Source organism: Anolis carolinensis, chromosome 6 (genome assembly GCF_035594765.1).
Source record: "Anolis carolinensis isolate JA03-04 chromosome 6, rAnoCar3.1.pri, whole genome shotgun sequence".
NCBI classification, from domain to species: domain Eukaryota; kingdom Metazoa; phylum Chordata; class Lepidosauria; order Squamata; family Dactyloidae; genus Anolis; species Anolis carolinensis.
The window spans coordinates 47,153,820-47,172,386 of NC_085846.1; the positions used below are offsets into that span (position 1 = coordinate 47,153,820).

The 18,567-nt window shown below is 38.1% G+C and overlaps 1 protein-coding gene across 12 annotated transcripts in view; it reads left to right on the forward strand.

Moving 5' to 3' along the window:
- The window catches only part of LOC100552334 (poly(rC)-binding protein 3), a 240,269-nt gene that overhangs the window by 134,287 nt on the left and 87,415 nt on the right, over positions 1-18,567 (forward strand). For 7 of the 12 annotated variants that reach the window (XM_016994476.2, XM_016994477.2, XM_008113010.3 and 4 more), the window contains one exon: positions 10,054-10,214. The exons of 4 other annotated variants lie outside the window; for them this stretch is intronic. The gene's annotated coding sequence lies outside the window, so the exon portion shown is untranslated. Of the gene's footprint in view, positions 1-10,053; positions 10,215-10,281; positions 10,563-18,567 lie in introns of those variants that run through there. One more of the 12 variants, XM_008113008.3, reaches the window with a different exon arrangement.

Below are 18,567 nucleotides of genomic sequence, written 5' to 3' on the forward strand. Positions count from 1 at the left end.
TAACCTAATTTGATGTTTAATAGGCTTTTCCTTATCCCTCCTTATTATCCAAGATATTCACTTATCCAAGCTTCTGCCGACCCGTTTAGCTTGGATAAGTGAGACTCTACTGTATAAGTACAGTAGAGTCTCACTTATCCAAGCCTCGCTTATCCAAGCCTCTGGATAATCCAAGCCATTTTTGTAGTCAATGTTTTCAATATATCATGATATTTTGGTGCTAAATTCATAAATACAGTAATTACTACTTAGCATTACTGCATATTGAACTACTTTTTCTGTCAAATTAGTTGTATAACATGATGTTTTGGTACTTAATTTGTAAAATCATAATCTAATTTGATGTTTAATAGGCTTTTCCTTAACCTCTCCTTATTATCCAAGATATTCACTTATCCAAGCTTCTGCCAGCCCGTTTAGCTTGGATAAGTGAGACTCTACTGTACTTCTTTTTGCTATGTTTTGTGCAGCAGAGTCATACTCTCTAGATTTCTATGTTTTTGTGATTTTATGTTAGAGATCGGTGTTTCAATGTTTTCAACATTTTTGTGATAGGCACGTTAAAGTGGCTATAGTATAACAATGTGTATATTCCATATTACATCTTTAGAAGAATGAGAAACCTCTTGTGGGAAATTCTGCTATTCTAATGTTTAGAATGAATGCTAAGGCATTTAAATTATTTAGGGGTTTTATGTACTACCATAAAAAAGCTTTGTCAAACTCAAATGGAATATTTTGGGGTTACATTCCTCATTGTTACAGTGTTATACTAGATAATGGGTGTTACAGAAAATATACAGGACATCAGGGGATTATTTGGAGCTATCTCTATAAATAATAAATAATTTAATCTGTGCTCAAGAATATATTGTGTTCAGTTCTGTTTTGATTAAGTGCTGAAACAAGATATTATCTGAACCTCTTCTCACTACAATAACAGTGATGCCTATAATATTTCTTTATATGTGTGCATTGTTAGCCTGTTATTTACTATTTGTTCATTATAGTGGGGACAGGAAATGTACCATGCATTTACCATACAATTTATAGTAAATAAATAACTTCTAACTGGGCTAAGACTCAAAAGAGGCATGCAGAGAAAGTGGTAAAGGGGAAAAATCACCAAAGAATAATTCAAACAAATAACCAACTCCTGTAGGGAAAAGGCTTGCAAGACTAAAGCGCAAAATGAGCTCAGGCTTACCAGAAACATTAAAAACAATAAAAAGGACTTCTTTTCTTACTTTGGTAGAGAAAGGAAGAACAAGGAGGCGATGGGGCCTCTGCGAGGAGAAGATGGGGTGATGGTGACAGGGGATAGGGAAAAGGCAGAACTACTTAATGCCTTCTTTGCCTCAGTCTTCTTACAAATAGAAAGCCATTGTCAACCTCAGCAGCATGGACTGGATGAATGATTATGAGAAATCCAACCGCAAATAGGGAAACAAATCGTCCAGGAATACTTGGCCGCTCTAAACGAATTCAAGTCCCCAGGGCCAGACCAACTACATCCAAGAGTATGGAAGGAACTAGCAGAAGTCATTTTGGAACCTCTGACAATCATCTTCGAGAGTTCTTGGAGAACGGGAGAAGTCCCAGCAGATTGGAGGAGGGCGAATGTGGTCGCTATCTTCTTCTTTTTTAAAAAAAATAATTTTTATTTATACTTAAAACTTATACATTCTTTAACAAATTTGCAATACAGAGTTATGTATATCAAGCTCATATAGTATTTCACTCTCTATATTACATACTCATATTATTTACCTTTTGTTACCCCTCACCTAGTGCTATCCCTTCACCCCAGACCAGCCAATTACAATACTTATTTCCAAAATTCCATTGTTTCTTTTACATGTTTTTCCCCTTACCTTCTACATATACAAACTCTATAAATTTTCCCCATATCTTCCCAAAATCATTCTTTTTTAATAACCCTCTTTTAATTTTAATCTTACATGTCAATTTATCATTTATCGCAATATCCCAAATCTCGCTATCTTCAAGAAGGGAAAAAAGAACGACCTAAACAATTACCGTCTGGTCAGCCTCACGTCGATACCAGGAAAAGATTCTGGAAAAGATCATTAAGGAAGTGGTTTGCAAACACCTACCCTGTTTCCCCTAAAATAAGACATCCCCAGAAAATAAGACCTAGTAGAGGTTTTGCTGAATTGCTAAATATAAGGCCTCCCCCGAAAGTAAGACCTAGAAAAGTTTTTGTTTGGAAGCATGCCTGCTGAACAGAACACCAGAGCATGCAGGGTCGGTAAATGTATGTACCATAGAGTTTTGTACATGGAAATATTGGTAGTAACAAGAAATTATTGATAGGATTCACTGTTTGTCTGGTTATGCTGGTTTATGATGACAACTACTGCACAGTATATAATAAAAGTTCATTTTTTTGTTCAACAGTAAATGTGAATTCTTCTTTATGGAAAAATAAGACATCCCCTGAAAATAAGACCTAGAGCATCTTTGGGAGCAAAAATTAATATAAGACACTCTCTTATTTTCGGGGAAACACGGTAGAAAGGAATGCGGTCATTGCTAATAGACAACATGGATTTATCAAAAACAAGTCATGCCGGACTAATCTGATCTCTTTTTTTGATAGTTACAAGCTGAGTAGATATGGGGAATACTGTGGATGTAGCGTATCTGGATTTCAGTAAAGCCTTCGACAAGGTCCCCCATGACTTTCTATGGCAAAACTACAGTTAGGTGGATCTATATTTGGCTAAGTGAACAAACCCAAAGGGTGTTCACCAATGTGTCTTCTTCATCCTGGAAAGAAGTGACGAGTGGAGTACCGCAGGGTTCCGTCCTGGGCCCAGTTCTGTTCAACATCTTTATTAACGACTTAGATGAAGGATTAGAAGTCATAATCATCAAGTTTGCAGAGACACCAAATTGGGAGGGATAGCTAATACTCCAGAAAACAGGAGCAGAATCCAAAACAATCTTAACAGATTAGAGAAATGGGCCGAAACTAACAAAATGAAGTTCAACAGGGAAAAATGCAAGATACTCCACTTAAGCAGAAAAAATGAAATGTAAAGATATAGAATGGGAGACACCAGGCTTGACGTGTGAAAAAGATCTTGGAGTCCTTGTGGACAACAAGTCAAACATGAGCCAACAATGCAATGTGGCAGCTAAAAAAGCCAATGAGATTTTGGCCTGCATGAATACAAGCATAGTGTCTAGATCCAGGAATGTCATGCTATCCCTCTATTCTACCTTAGTCAGACCACACCTGGAATACTGTGTCCAATTCTGGGCACCACAATTGAAGGGAGATATTGACAAGATGGAATGTGTCTAGAGGAGAGTGACTAAAATGATCAAGGGTCTGGAGAACAAGCCCTACAAGGAGTGGCTTAAAGAGCTGGGCATGTTTAGCCTGCAGAAGAAAAGTCTGAAAGGAGACATGATGGCCATGTGTAAATATGTGAGGGGAAGTCACAGGGAGGTGGGAGCAAGCTTGTTTTCTGCTGTCCTGGAGACCAGAATATGAAACAATGGCTTCAAATTACAGGAAAGGAGATTCCACCTGAACATTAGGTAGAACTTCCTAACTGTGAGAGCTGTTTGGCAGTGGAACTCTCTGCTTCTTCTTTGGAGGCTTTTAAGCAGAGGCTGGATAGCCATCTGTCAGGGATGCTTTGAGTGCAATTTTCCTGCTCTTGTTTACATTTATACTATTCCCCAGAGTGTTTTTTGTAGTCTCTGTTGATTTTATTTTGGTTTGTTCACATTATTAGACCTGCACCCCAACTCTTTCATTTTGGTTCACAGTCATTTCTAATGTTATAATCACTGGAGATTTTTTCTTTGGCTAAGCATTTGGGAATAGAAGCAGAAGTCCATTTCAATATAATTTATGTTGGTTTGCTTGTGTTTAGCAACATATTTTATGGATAAAGCACTTAATATTGCAAAGTACTGTACAGAAACAGTTTTAAACAGCCTGCCACTCAGTGATTTGGTGTCTAAATTAATAGAACCAATAAATTTCCATCTGTTTTGTGTCCTCCTTATTTACATTTATCAAACTTATGCTCTGGGGCTTTTTATGATTATTGTATTTTGAAAGAGCTGATAAAGATTACAAGTTTTTATTTTTCAATAAATAGATTGTTTTTAAAGTATTTTGTTATACCAATGCTTCAAGATCTCTGTGAATTAGTTATTTTAAGTACAAATGTATTCCAATAGCAAATCATTTTCATTGAAAACTATGTTCATCTGTTCTAAAAAGTGGAATGGGAAGCTTACTGCTAAAATGTGGGTCTGGAGCCCAGCGTGCTTTGCTACTCCAAAGGCCAGATTAAAACACAAACTGGGTTTGAAGGGAAATGAACAGAGGTTTATTATTTCGGGCCAGAAAGGATGTCAGTACAGAGTCTGCACCAAATTATATTATTTATTTCTTTTGCTGCCACCAATTATAATTTATGCACTTTTGCTGCTGCCATTTATAACATATATCTGCCACTGCTCACCACAGCCAGTGTGCAGAGAGACCCAAATATGGAAGGAAACTCTGTCTTATAGAGCAATGGTTAAATAAGCAGACATGCCACCTCTTTATTAGGATGAACAGGAAGACACGCTTGAAGTGAAGTAAAACAGAAATATGTTTATTTGTACTTGAACAGAAACGTTACCTATTGATTTCAATAAAATAACAGGTTTTGCTTTAACAGAGAATGGTACTTAAACTTCAGTTCCTTAAAAATATATTCCCTCACAAGGAGTAAAAACAGGCTTTTTAAACCTTTGAGACCTCTCTCCCAGAGGCTCTAAACACAAGCTCTCTAAAACCCTTGGAGGCTCACTACAATTCTTAGCACTTCTCTCCGAAGGCTAGTTTAACTTTTCCCTCAAAGAGGTTTCTCACTAACAGTTCCCAAACTCTCCCTTCTTCTCTTCAAAAACCCACTACCTAATTCTTCAAACACTAAACCCTATCTCTTCAAACACCAAGCCCTATCCGACTAACTTCTTAGCCTAATGGCTCTTACTGTCTCACTAGCTCCGCCCACCTTCTGTTACTAAGCCAATCCCTCTAAGTTTACCAACCAATCAGACTGCACTTCCTCACATGAAGCTGCCTGATGACTCCTCCCCCCACCTTGCTTTGCCTGGCTTTGCTTTTCCAAGCAAGGTCTTGAATTGCCTTTACACACCAATGATACAAAGTAGGCTAATCCGTTACACTCTTCCTTAGGGAAAATTGCAATGATTATGGCACATATTCTTCCTGATTTCTGTTTCTCTTTCTACCATTCCAAGAGATAAGAAATGTGCAGATTTTGAAAAGATAACAGCAGATATGTTAAGCATTAAAAATAGGCTGGATCTACACTGCCATATAATGAAGTTTGAACTAAATTATGTGATCAGTGTAGACCAGGAATGGGTAAACCCAGGCCCACAAGTCAGACACGGTCCTTTGGGCGCTTTGTTCCAGCCCCCATCTGTTTCGGACCCCCTTTCAGTATGCGATCACAGCAGCCTGTTGCGCCCCCAGGCTGAGAGGAAGGCCGAGGCAAAGACACGCTGCTGCCAAGTGCTCTCTGGAGAGTGTTTGGCAGCAAAGTATTTCTCCCCCTCCTCTGGGCCTGGGAAAGGGGAGCCCCTGCCCTCCCAGGGCCCAGAAGACCGAGGGAGACAAACACACACTGCCACTTGACAGAGGTGTGTTTGTCTCCCTCCTCTGGGCCCAGGGAAGGCAGGCTGCTGTCTTCCCAGAACCCAGAAGAGCTGGAGAAACCTGTCCCTTCCTTCTCCCACCCCTAGGTCCTCCAGGCCCTCCCTTCTGACATCAGCCTTTTCCCTTTCGGCCATGGCTTCAGCACCTTCCAGCCACGGCCATGGCCATGGCTCTGGACCACAACCTTGCCACTTCTGGTCCCACCCGCATTCCTTCCCAGCCCTTGTGACAGGGCCCACAAGGCAGCCCCACAGGGCAGCCACAGGGCAAAAAGGTTTGCCCATGCTTGCATTGAACTGCAGTATATGGCAATGTAGATCCAGCCTTACTTCCTGTCATCATTTCTTTTCAATATGCAAAGCAATATGCAACATCTCTTGTAACCCAGTCAATCTTGCAAGTTTGAACTATGTCATTCATTTAAGCACTACTCATGTAACAAATTTTATTACTTTACCCTAATATGCTTTACAGCTGAATCTTCAGAGCTTCTTGAGACGCCTAATGCATCTGGTAAAGAAAACCGCCACATGGCATATGAACCCTGTAATTAGTTTTTTTCCTACCCTTAAGCAGTACCAAAATCCTCCCATTCTGGTCAGTTGCCCAGTTTTACTTTGTTAATTAATGGCTCGGCTCAGCACATCTTTATCTCTAGAATCAAAACATTTTTGATTCTAGGGGCCGGGCTGTGGCGCAGCTGTTGAGCAGCTGCCTTAAATCACTCTGACCATGAGGTCATGAGTTCGAGGCCAGCCCGTGGCGGGGTGAGCACCCGTCAATTAAAAATAAAAAATAGCCCCTGCTCGTTGCTGACCTAGCAACCCGAAAGATAGTTGCATCTATCAAGTAGGAGATAAGGTACCACTAAAGTGGGGAGGCAAGATTAACTAATTTATGACCTGGAATGAGGAAGTGAGGAAGTGCCGTCAGTGTGGATGATGAAGCAGCTGCTCCCCCCTGTGGCCAGAATCGAACATCCCCTCAGAAGAAGGTTAACTTGCCTCTGCGTGTGTCTCTCAGTCTCTGTTTGATGTGTTTATGGGCATTGAATGTTTGCCCTATGTGTGTTATAATGTGATCCGCCCTGAGTCCCCTTCGGGGTGAGAAGGGCGGAATATAAATACTGTAAATAAATAAATAATAAATTTTATTCAGACAAAGAAAATAGCACAATCCATTATTTTGTATAGGACATATTAAAGAAATGATAAGTTAAACAACATAGTTTGATTTTGGTGACACTTCTTGCTTATCAAATGAAATAGATAAAATAAATGTTTTAGTGGTATGCAAGGACAATTTTCCATACATGGATTTCTTCCTCTTAGAAATGCTGACCGCAAATTTTGAATCCAAATGCAGCCAGTAGTGGGTTGGAAGGAGTTCTTAATGTTTAAAATATATATAATTGTAAGTAAAGCAAGAAATCCAGCACTTATCCAAGTGATGAAGTTTTTTAGAAATGTTATATATAAGTTTTTTTTTAGTGGCATGCATAATCTTCCTCTTGAGGATGGTAGTGTGCCTAGCATATTTGACAGCTGGTGTGGATCATATTTTAAACACCCCTCCCCCTAATTATTTTAGAAATAATAATAAAACAAAACAATAATGGCCAGAAAAGAAAAGCAGACAGTGAAGATTCTTTATATCAGTGGTTTCCCACCTGTGGTCCATGGACCACCAATGGTCCCCAAGAACTAAAATATGGTCCGCAGCCTGACCATTACTACACCCTCTTATAGTGCAGAGGCAACAGGGATATCGGGAGGAGAAAAGCTGACCACCCACAAAAGGCGCAACAAGAAGCCTCCTGACTGCTGCTTCTCCTACTTCTCCCGCCCCATAAGTGGAGCTGTTTCATGTGGTGCCTAGAAGTGGGAGCACCTTTCTGTCTTTGCTTTTAGTCCTGTTCCTGGGGTTATTTGGGGTGCTGATTCAGAAAATTGCATTGGATAGACCACATCAGCAATAGATAATTTAAATATGGTTTTCTGTAGGCGAGCAGATGGTGACTACTGCTTTCTTATTTCCCCTGCTATTGAGAACCACATATGATTGTTATCAGGTGCACCTATATATGTGGACCATTCAAGTTTCACATAATAACTGACTATATTCACAACCAACAAAGTTTACAATAATTTGGCATTCCAGAAGAGTATGTGATGTGTGACCCCTAGTATTAAAGTTGCTCTGGTCCAAAGATTTATTTTTAACTCTTCTTTGTGTGTAGTTCTTCATGTCGATTTTGTTGCAAAGTCTGGTCAATTTTTATTTCTAGCATTGCCAAAATCAGCCTTTTTTCTTCTGTTTCCTCTGCTAAGACGTTAGTTCATGTCTTGGCCATTTCCTGTCTTTATTGTAATCCTCTTTTGACTGTTCTTCCATTATCTCACCATCATCCTCTGGTTTCCAAATATTCCTCCCAGAATTCAATACAAGCTTCTTATTTTAACACTCAAAAACCTTATCCCCTGCCCCTATCTTTCAGTCCTTATTTCTTTTCCATCTACTCTAGATCTGAATTCTAGGAATTCTAAGCTTCTCACCCAATCAAATATTTCCTATTCCTTGGCTCAATTTTGACCTTTTTCTCTCAATTCTCCAAGCTCTTAGAACTGCCTCCCTGAACATTTACAGACTGCTCCTTTCTTCATTATTTTTAAATCTCAGTTTAAAACCACCTTGTTTTCCAAAGCTTTTGGTCATTTAATTTAATTTATTGATTACATGCATTGTCAGTTTGTTTACTATTATACTGTATTTTTATATTTTATTAGGAAAATTTGTTTTACAATGCTATTGGATAGTTTTATATTTTATTATTTTTTCCCTTGTGTATATGCATATTCTCTATGTGTGTGACTGTAAGCCTTTGGCAGGATGCACTATTTATTAATTTTATTTGCAAAGCAGCATACACATTGATAATGCCAAATAAATAAAGAACAGCAGTAATAAAAAATATCAAACAATATTTTCAATGCTGTATTATTACATTTGAGGGAGCCCCCAGTGGCGCAGTCTGTTAAAGCACTGAGCTCCTGAAAGGTCGCAGGTTTGAATCCGGAGAGCGGAGTGAGTGCCCGCTGTTAGATCCAGTTTCTGCCAACCTAGCAGTTCATAAACATGCAAATGTGAGTAGATCAATAGGTACTGCTCCGGCGGGAAGGTAATGGCGCTCCATGCAGTCATGCTGGCCACATGACCTTGGAGGTGTCTACGGACAACGCCGGCTCTTCGGCTTAGAAAAAGAGATGAGCACCAACCCCCAGAGTCGGACATGACTAGATTTAACGTCAAGGGAAACCTTTATCTTTTTATTACATTTGATTGTAACAGTTAATTTACTTGATGTAAGGAAAGGAAAATAACACAACAAATATTCTTAAAACTGAACTGTAAACAAGTGTCGTATCTTTAATATATCTAAAAGGGGGCATTTAAATCTAAAAAAAAATCTTGTTTCCACCGCTGAAATCTGAAATGCCATGCCTGGAAGGGAATGGTTGGCAGTGAGAAGGTTAACAAGGGATGGGGATGACAGATACTGTTGCACATCCTGGGGTTTTGATTTGTTCTGGTTAGAAAGAAAGGCCAGCAGTTGGAGAAGGGCTTTTTGTTAAAGATGAGTTTGTTTATATGGGATTTGAAGAAAGCTAGAGTAAAAGAAAAAGAAATGTGGCATGATGTAGATGTTCTAAAGAAAGCCATTATTCATTCATTCATTTTTAAAGATCTCATTTAAAGCCAGCTTTACAAAAATACACTGCTTTCGACACTACTTTAGACTGGAATTTGGTTGTTTTTCAATGAACTCTCAATGGTAATTGGGTGGAACATGTGTGAACATAAACCTACACATATCTGTTTATTTAGTTGGGTGCAGATATTTAAAAATGAGTGCCTAATAATCCACAGTGATGCATTTCTGAGAAACAAGTGGCTTCCCTGTGCATGAAGCATCATTCCCCAATTAGACCTTTCACCGCCCCTTTAATTTCCGGGTAGTCCGTATATATCTTAAGCTTTTACAATTCTATTACATTAGGAAATGACATTCCGGGCCCTTGACAAGGGCTTTTGTTTGGCAGTATTTATAGCAGCTTCTTGTCATCGTGGAGCAAAGGCGATTGCCCTGCCCTCTGGCCCCCTGCTTAAGCAGATTTTAAGCAGAAGCTCTTCTCATGTGGCACTAATTGAAATGATTGGTGGAAGGGTGTGTTGTGAGCACCCTCTGCCTGACACTGGCTTATCTGCTTGGGGCTAAAGCGGGGGGAGCGAGGGTGAGAGGATGCAAATCTTTTGCCTCGTTTCAGCAAAGACTCAGGACAGCCGGGCCATCTGTCCACTCTTGGAATTGGGAGACAAACTGAGAATTGGCGCTGGGCTACGACTCCGCAGAAAGAAACAAGAAATTGTCCTCAAACTCGGCCAGAGAATTCCACATGAGGCACAAGCTCTGAAACCCTCTCAGCAGGTCAGTCCACTCTGTCTGATGTACGTGTTCAGAGATGCCAAGGATTTCAGTGGCAAATCTTCTGTGTGGGCGGTGGTTTTCATAAACCTTACATTGGAGCTGGAAAGAAAGTGTTAAGTATCTACGTTGTGTCCACTTCCATTGCGAATTTCTTCAATGATGCGTGTGTCTCGTTTGCTGTCAGCTGAGCAACTTAAGAATGAGCAAAGCTTGAAAAAGATTTCAAACTTGCACCAGACTTGAAGAGTGATTTGTTTGGGGTTCACATAGGGCTTATCCTTTCAAACAGAGAGCAATATTAAAATATGTCTTAGGATTTGTCAACTGCAATGTGTTGGCTTCGCTTAGGTGAGTAAACCAACTTGAATCTCTTGGAGGATTTAAACGCTGTAATATTGTTTGGGATTTGTCTCCTGTGGTAATAAGATGTTTGGAATTGGAAATAAATCAGGAAGGAAAGCAAGTCTGTCCTGAGTTGTTAGAATTAGAATTTTGGATATACTGCACACTTGCATTGGAATTTCGTCATACACTGAAATGCAAAAAGCCCACTGTCTCAAGGAAAATTTGAATATTTTAGGGTTTTTTTCTTCCCCTTTTTATGCATTTAATATAATCTAATCTAACATAATTTATAGAAAGAAACTCATTCAAGTATTAAAGAATCATTGTTTTTAAAGGTTTCTTTTCTAGTAGAGCAGTTTGGCCATATAAATTAGCAGAACGTGATACTCAGATTTTATCATACAATTTTGTATAAATACCATCTGTAATATTATGTTACTGAAAAGTAATTTCTATTACTTTGTTAACCTCATCATGTTACTGTAGTACTATTTGTACTGGGTATCTAATATTGACAGGATCAATATTAAACACTGTAAAATAAGAAATTATAGGTTGTTAAAATTTCCCACATTTATTCTGTCATTTTGTTTTCTCTATATATATCTAAAATTGTACTTGCTGACTAGAGAACAACTATATTGAATTTGAAACGTAAACCACGAGAGACAATAAAAATCAATTACACTACTGGATAATTTCTACTTTGATTTAAAAGTATTGCAAGGATTTGTAAAAATATTTTTTTTAAATCCAAAGCCAATCAAAATATGAACGAATGCAGGTTCACTGTACCCAGGTTTTGAAAGGTTTAAAAACAAACAGAGCAGGTAAACAACATATTGTTCTTATCACAGATATGTCATGTACAGTGATCATGTAACATTCGTATATTGTGAGGTCTGGTTGAATGGTGGGTCACATTACTAAACATTTCAGTATTCAATTGAAAAATTACATCATTTCATATGTTTCAGCAAGCGGACAAAACAAAACGTATGCGTGATGTAGCTTTTATTGAAATTAATATTCACCTATCTTGTGGTATCTCAAAAGTTGCTTAAAATAAATAAGCATAAGGAGCACGTATATTCTGTATGCATAATCCACTTGTATGGATGTCAAATCAGGTGGCCATTTTCAGAGGGAGCGCACTATTAGTCTCTTTTGGCCAAATAACAAAAAGTCTTGCAACACCTTAAACGGTTTAGAAATGGCTGACAACATAGAAGAGGTATATGGAATAGTGAAAGCTTTACTATATATATATATATATATATATATATATATATATATATATATATATATATTATTAGGGAAAATAAAAAAGAGGGGGAGGGTATTTTTCTTTTACAAGTAAAGTGGGAGAACAATAGAGATGATAGGATAGTAGGAAAAATCTATAAGGGAGTACAGTAAGTGTGGGTAGATGTTTCAGGTAAGGTAGGTAATGGAAAAGGTAGAAAGGTAGAAATGGGACAAGGGGTAGGATGGTTGGGAGAGGGGGGTTCTTGACTTCCCAATCTTCATCTTTGTGTATTCTTCTAGTTTGTTGTATTGTTGATATTTATCTTTCTTTATTTTGTCCTTTCCTTTTTCTTTAGTCTAATTCGCGTTCCTTTCTTCTTAAATTTAATTTCTCCGTTGCTTAATTATCTGGCACTGATACATGCCTTCTTAGTCTTTGAACAATCTCCAGTCTGTTGGAGTCTCAGGTCACCCTGTGTGTTCTTTCATTAAAAACATTAATCTGTCCATCTCCATTATTTCCAAAATTTTATTTCATCAATGCTCTATACTTAGTATTTCCTCAAATTTTCATTTCTCCACATACATTATTCTTGCTGTAATTCTTCAGTTCCTTATGTTTATCCCAATTCGTCTTCGTCTTCATCCACCTTTTAAGATGCCACAAAGGTTTATAATGTTAGTTTGCAGTAATATTTGCCCTTTCATAATGTGTTCTTTAATTAGCTTTGTTTTATGCTAAGATGATGTGAAATTGGTAGGGCTAGGTTGATCTCATGATAAATTATTAAACTCTTGCTCGGATAATATTAAAACTAATATCTTCTGATAGTACTCCTGGTTGTTTTTTAAGTTAACATGTACAAAATGCCATTGGCAGCGCTACACATATCATTTGTGACATTAACTTCAGGAGTTGCAAGCCATTGCCAACAGGTTTCCATGCATAGTAGCATAGTAGAAGCATAGTAGAAGATGGATTTTATAGAATTATACTCAAGGTAATCCTTAAAGTAAATGGGATAAATGTGGAGAAGTATGTGGCTATCATATTACCCAAACATTGTATACTGAAAGACATTGATGCTTCATTCTGCTCCAAATGTATTCTGCTGATGTAAGAGGGAGCCTTCTTTAGACTATGTGGGCTTGTGCTGCCCAAGTGATCAGAGCACTGAAAAGATCAACAGGATGCTTGTCAGAAGTAGGTATCTTATCATTTGAAAAGGTAGGAGGTCATGTAGACAACAGATACAATAATATTGCTGCAAAACCATGGTAACTTCTGGCTCAGAGTTTCTGTGCTGTCAAAACAAATGAATACAGTACCAATAGGACTTTTTTTTCTCATTGTAACCTCCACCAAGAGCTTTTTTAATATCATTCGTCAGTATAGTATATTTGTCTCAAAGAAACAAAGATATAGTAAAATCATTTTGACATTCATACTGAAAATGTCATTAAAATATATTGCAATTTCACAGAAATACAAAGCATGTGGGCAAAAGATAGCCACTTCCCAATAATTTTTGCAGGCACACTTCCCTTAAAATATGCATAGTAATTTGGAAAGAAAATAACGACAAAGTCCAGAAGTTTTAATAATGAAGAGCAGCAAAGTGACAGGAATGAAGGGCATGTTGCGATTTGTTTCCTAAGCATTTTAAATGCAACTTGTTTTTCTGCCAAGTTGCCATCAATAATTTGAAAAGAAAATCTACACAAGGTGGGAAAATGGGCCAATTGGGTTTTAGTGCTAAGTAACAAATCCAATGCCGTTAAGATTTAACAAGAGATGTTATAGGCTTATTCTGTGCATTTATGAATGCAGGTGTGTGTTTTAAATATGTGTGGCAAAGGATGGAATGGCTTATTAACTAGTGACACATACTGATGCAATTCTTCTACATCTGAAATGTCTTCCATTGTTTGAGATATTTGCAGACAGAATGTCAATTTAGACTATTATCCAACCCATGTGGCTTTTAACACATGGGTGTGTTTTAAAAGATTACTGCTGAAGATTTGTATGAAATCAAATAAAAAGGAAATATGAATAACACTTGTAAAAGACATCCATGTGCAAATATTATTCTCTTTCACTGAAATGCCATTGTTTCTTGACAAGTCTTTATCGATAACCAATACTAATCTTTTTCAGCACTGTTATACACAGTTTTTCAGACATCTTGGCTTACATATCATACTCAGTATTACAGGCAGTCCTGGTAAGATAAGTTCTGTAGGTTTGTTCTTAAGTTGAATTTGTATGTAAGTCAGAACAGGTATATTTTTCAAGTGTAACTCCAACCAGATAGATAGATAGAAAAGTAAAAGTTTCCTTTTTCAATTAAAACAATTTCTATGTTATGTACAAAATGCAGAACGATATATCAGATACTTCTATTCAAAGCTTCTTGTATCAATTAAAATTGCTTACAATTATAAAAAATATATGCCAAAAACCTCATTGACAAACAAGAATATACAAAATTTGCAGAACAGAAGCTTTTCCAAACTGTGCAAAATAACTGAGAAATAAACTACATATCAGGGGATTATTCAAATCAACGGTTCTCAAGTTTAAGTCCTCCAGATTTTTGGGACTTCAGTTCTTCGTCATTGGCTGGACAGGTTGAAAAAATCTGGAAGACCAAAATTTGAGGACAACTGCATAACATTATCTCTTACCAGTTTTTTTGAAGTTTTTAAAGAAGGTCCACATAATACTCATGTGAGATTTCTGTTGTTAACATGCGTAGATAGTAATTAGAACTCAAAACAGAGAAAAATAAGAGACAAGAGGTTGTAAATCATAATTTGTGTGCTATTTCTTCTGGTCCTGCTATTTGCTGAAACTGATCTTTTGAAACATGCCTACGTTCAGCAATCAAAGTGGTTCATAATCAAAAGTTGACATCAAGCTGCTGACATTCTAGGACAATGTCACAATGAATGAATCTGCAGGTACATTTGCACTGACACTATACTGCAGCTTGGAACCAGTTTGGGAGAAACTGAGAGGAAAGTGACAGTTAGCAGCGGCAATATTTACTAACCATTCCTGGGGGTTGCTTAGCCCCCTGATGTCTAGCCATGCCTTTGGGATGCTTTCCCAGCATCCCCTGTTTGGGGGGTTATATTTACAATGCACTTTGCATTTTGCAAATACACTGGCATCTGGTGCAGCACTTTTTTTTGGCTGAACCTGAATTTTCCTGAGACCTTTTAAATATACCCTTACATACATGCTGTGGTGTATATTGGCAGTATGGATATTGTGGCCAATGCAGCCTCAAGTCTGTTTCAATCTGCATTACATGGTCAGTATAACATGTGTAGAACATTATGACTGAAAATTGAGTTCTATTTTTTGTGTTCTTGTAATAAAAGTAAATGAGGAGGAGGCATTTGCAAGAGATAATTCAATGCTGGAAGGTGTGCTTATTTCTCCCCCATCTGGCGATTTTCCTTGGAAATTCCCGCTCAGGCTATTTTTAACTATTGTCCTCATCTGGACTTTAGAATTGGAATTATGCCTGGGAAACGACTTCATTGAATTCATAATAGAAAACTGGATGGAGAGGAAAGGAAACTTTTTGCTCTTTCAATCACCCTTCTTCTACATCCATGTAATCTCCACAAATGTAACTTTGCTAATGTAACTGGGGAGGGACTAGAAGGTTCAATATTGTCATTTCAGTTTGTTTATTAATCCTGGCTGCATGATGATTCAGCCTCAGATATTGCCATATTTCCCCTTAAGCAACACAGTAGAGGGACAAATATATGTATGTAAATGTCAGTGTGTGGTCACTTTTATCTGGATGGAACAACTAGGGTTCAATTTGCCTTTCGTCAGGGCAAATATCAACACTAAGAGACAAAGATCATGCACATTAGCCTTCTAGGAGATCGTATAGAGCGGCGACTTCTCCCACATTTTTTTTAAAAACCTAGATTCCTCTAGAGGAGTATGCAGATTTTTAAAAAGGCTTCTTGGGAGGCCACATCGCAGTGAACATTTTGGAATCTTTGAGGCAAAATTTTCTTTAAAAAGCCCACAAAAATATTTTTGAACCTAGGAGGGCCCCAGAAATTATCGACAAGACCTCTGTGCTCCCTAGAATGCATTTTGGGGCATTCTTGTCTTGTCTTTGTTCTATGTTAAAGGCATTGAATGTTTGCCTATACGTGTAATGTGATCCACCCTGAGTCCCCTTGGGGGTGAGAAGGGCAGAATATAAATACTGTAAATAAATAAATAAATAAATTCTGAATTAAATTGTATGTATATAGATAGATATAGATATAAATATATCACACACACACATATAAATGAATGACCTGGGGTGGCATATTAACTTTGAATATGTTTTAATTGATTTTAACTGATCTTTAGTGCTGTTTGAGTTTAATTCTGTTTTAATTTTTAAAAAATTGTATATTTTAAATTCTATACTAAAGTTTTTTTATTTCAAACTGCTTTGAGTCCCCTTTGGGGAGATAAAGTATGAATAATGATGATAATAATAATGATATGGACCAAAGTGTACACTTTGGTCACTCCTTGCGTAGTGAGTAAGATAGGCAGTGAACTCTTGGTTCTCAGTGAATGGGTTTGCCCCCTTGAAGCCAATATGTTGAAAGAAGCAAAGACTGGTTTGGTTAATGTGGAGACATGATAGCAGCATCCCATGTTTAGGATGGCAATTGCTCTGCTTTGATGGAGAATAAGGATCTCAGAGAAAAAAATGTGTCATTCTGAAGAAGGAAAAGATAACTTCGAAATGACCCATTCCTTGGTGGATAAACAAGATCGGGCCATAGGGCCCTATCTCACAAAGGGCCATAGGGCCATATCAGAAATCTCAAAAGAGGCAGGCTCTTCCACAGAATCACTGTGGATGACAATACCTCGGGGTGAGCTGGATAAGGAGAATAAAATGAGGATGACATCCCAAGGAGTAAATATTGCAGTAATGGGTGGCTTCAATTACCCTAACATGTACTGGAAAACTATATGTCTTTGTCATGGTAAAAAGGCATTGTTGGATGCTTGTGTCAAACAGTAGGATTAAACCTCCAGGCTTGCACTCATGGTGGTTCTACATAGGTTACAAAATGTGACCTCAAATTGGTATGGAACAAAGCAATTCTTTCTGAGTTTTACTTGGAGGGGACTGAACCCTGTGTGACCTTCTTTATGCCAAGCAAGTCGTTGATCCCAGAACCATGACTCAGTCTCCAACACTTAGTTGTTTTGAGTTTAAGCTTTACTGCTCTGTAACTTAGATTTATAATAATAAGCATCTACAATATACAGTGTTCCCTCACTACTTCACTGTTCACTTTTCGTGGATTCGCTGTTTCGCGGTTTTTCAATAAACACTAAAAGACTAATATAAATAATAAAAAATTACAATTTACAGCCTAAGGAATGGAGGAAGGAGAAGCCAAAGGGAGAGAAAAGGAGCCCAAGTGGCAACAGGAGGAGAAGGAGGCGATTTATCAACACACAATTGGTTGATCAAGACTTGAAATAGTGTATAACTACTAAAATAATGTAGAAGTATTGAAATAAATGTAGTGTCCCTACTTCGCAGATTTTCACTTATTGCGGTTGGTCCTGGAGCCTAACCCCAGCGATAAGTGAGGGAACACTGTACCTCAATTTAAATATGATAGATGTTCACAGTGTTCAAAGTTACTCTTCTACCATTCTATGTTGCTACAGAGTTCTACAGTTAGGGTTTCTGCAATTTCATTGCACGTTATCAGTTTTTCTGGACTAGACTTCATCTTCAGCACTATCTTCTTTCTAACAGAGGTAAACCAGATAGATGCCTTACAAGAAAGGCATAAGAGCAGCTTTCCGCTGTTATTAGTCTCCAGCATTTAGTACTGATGTTCAGAAGCATTCCCCCTATGTCATGGGCAGGCATGTAGCCGGGGGGGGGGGGGGGCTTGAGGGGCTTCAGCCCCCCCCCCCCCAAATTCTCAGGGTGGTCCGCGAGAAAGCCTTACATTTATTATTTAAAGTGTTATGTTTATTCATATCATATTCTGATCACCATGCTCAATATATCCCATATGCATGGGGGTATTGGGATAACGATACAAAAGGTTTGCTAGGGTAGATCCTCCCTCACTCAAACTCAGCCCCCCCCACCCCCACCCCCCGAATCAAAATCCCAGCCCTCCCTGAATCAAAATCCTGGCTATGGGCCTGGTCATGAGTAATAATTGTTTTTAGCTATCACAGGTAATAGCTTCCCTGTGAGCTGTCTTAGTTAGATCATTTGTGTTGCTGTATCTGTTGTCAATTGAAGTGGAAGTTCCCACCTTCAGATGAACCACGTTAATGCTCTCCTTACTTTAAGACTAAAATAGATAATATCTCGGAAGTATCTGATCATAAATATATCTTTAGAAGCAGCAATCAACTGGATTGCTTTTTTTACTGAGAGCCATACAGTCATCTGCCTCTCATTGCCTTTTATTACATTCACAGATGGAATGGCTTTTAGTGAGTTCAGGGGTAACAGCAACCTGCCCATATATAGTAGACTTTCCTAATGCAATCAGGATTCCCTCAGGAGCCACACATTAAAACCATTATGAAAATGGAATTTTCCTTTAACTTATGGCCTTTCCTTTTGTCCTTCCTTCCCCCACCACAAAAGAACATACAGTAAGTGTTCAGTCTCCAGTGGATTCTAAAACTCAATACAGCTAAAAGCACCATCCAATATATGGA